The following is a 1928-nucleotide window of genomic DNA, read 5'->3' as shown; positions in this document are numbered from 1 at the left end:
AGTCTAAAAAACAAAAATAATATCAAACTAAGCAAACTATTACAACAGGAACAGAATTATAGATATGGAGATCATTTGGAGGGTTATCAGCTGGGAATGGGAAGGGGGAAAAGGCATAAAGATTAAGAAGCATATTTAGTAGGTAAAAAGTAGACAGGGGGCCCTGGCTGGTGTTGCTCAGTGGATTGAGCACTGGCCTGCAAACCAAAAGGTTGCTGATTTGCTTCCCAGTCAGGGCACGTGCTGGGGTTGTGGGCCAAGTCCCCAGTAGGAGACACATGACAGGCAACCACACATCAATGTTTCTCTCCCTCTCTCTCTCCCTCCCTTCCCCTCTGTCTCAAAATAAATAAATAAATAAACTTTAAAAAATAGGGGCATGTTAAGAATAGTGTAGGAAATGGAGAAGCCAAAGAGCTTATATGCATGGCCCATGGACATGAACTAAGGAGGGAGGGAAATGGTGGAAGGAATGGGGATCCTGAGTGGAGGGAGGCGAAGGGGGGAAATTGGGACAACTGTGATAGCATAATGATAAAACATACTGTAAAAAATTGTCACCCTGGCTGGTGTGAACCAAAGGTTCACTGGTTGAATTCCCAGTAGGGGCACATGCCTGGGTTGCCAGCCAGGTCCCCAGCAGGGGGCGTGTGAGAGGCAACCATGTACTGATGTTTCTTTCCCTTTCTCCCTCCCTTCCCCTCTCTAAAAAAATAAATAAACAAAACCTTAAAAAATGTAGGGCAGACAACTTCTACCTTTATTCTTTTTGTTTAAAAAATTATGATTTTAACTATTCCCACCTTCTAAATGCCAGGATTATTGATCATACTTGAAAACACTTTAAAACAGGTCTGTGGCGATCTCCAGATTAGTCTTGGTGACCTTGGTATCCATTTAGCCATGTCATGAAACTGGAACGGCACATAAAAAGTCATTTCTTCTCCATTGTTGTTGGTCTCTCTCTATTACTACAGGAATAGCTTCATATACATCGCGCGTCTAAATTCAAAACGTAAGGCCCTCTGTGAATCAAGACCTGAGCCACGATAGGCTCAGAGGGAGTCGGGGTGGGGTAGTCAGTGGTCATCTCATCATTAGAGAGGCGAAATGCCAGACACTAGGGAGGGTGGATTACCAAGGGCAAGGTAAGCCTGCCCCTGGCGCAGACAATGGCGGGACTCTGAAGAGAATTTTAATGTAATAATAAAACTGACTGAAAGGTGATCCGCTTTTGATTATCACTACTTGTTGACCATTCTAATAAAAATCAATGATAAAATACTCCTCCTTAAAAAAAAATATGTTGTCAGTCTAACAATGGCAAGGGTGGCTGTTGTTTCAAGACAGTAGAGGCTAGGTAAACCTCGAGTTAGCACACTTGTTTATCACTTGTACTTCGGTAAGCATCGTCCTGTTCGCGGAGGCTAACTTGGAGAACTCCCAGTTACACCGGTATGCAGCAAACTTTTTTCTTTTTACCCTCAGCTGTCACTTTGCACTCAACTGTGCACTTTTTTCTGTCTTTTTTCTTGTTTTCTTCTTAAAACATGAGCGAGCATAAATGCAGTCCCTCACTACCAGAAATCAGGCAGTTGAGTTTCCCACGTTTGGGGGCAATCGCAGGGGTCGGCACATCCGGAGTGCAGTGGGTGAACTCTGTCCTGGGAAAACCGCTTTCGAGATCATGGTCTCTCCCCTACCAGGTAAGTATGCACATTATTTTTAGACTAAGTTCAACCGTTCAGGATTGTCCGAGCTCTCTTCAGCATAGCAAGTGCCTCCAGCAGTAGCAATGCGACCTATCCCTGCCTTTGGACAGTAGATTTGGCGTCGGCGATGACGGCACACAACTGGAAAGATGAAGAAGCAGAGCCGAAGTTACTTCAATCCCGTCATTTTGGGGGAGTTTTTACTTGTATTTAAAA

General features: G+C 44.1%; 1 non-coding gene across 1 annotated transcript; it reads right to left on the bottom strand.

Moving 5' to 3' along the window:
• Nucleotides 1-1549: 1549 nt before the first annotated feature.
• Nucleotides 1550-1714, bottom strand: LOC123809070. Its single transcript, XR_006783943.1, has one exon. It is a non-coding gene; the product is annotated as a U1 spliceosomal RNA (small nuclear RNA).
• Nucleotides 1715-1928: the final 214 nt, after the last annotated feature.

Source organism: Phyllostomus hastatus, unplaced genomic scaffold, assembly GCF_019186645.2.
Source record: "Phyllostomus hastatus isolate PE091 unplaced genomic scaffold, TTU_PhHast_1.1 phas_scaffold_501, whole genome shotgun sequence".
Lineage (NCBI taxonomy): Eukaryota > Metazoa > Chordata > Mammalia > Chiroptera > Phyllostomidae > Phyllostomus > Phyllostomus hastatus.
This window is presented reverse-complemented; position numbering and strand designations above follow the sequence as displayed.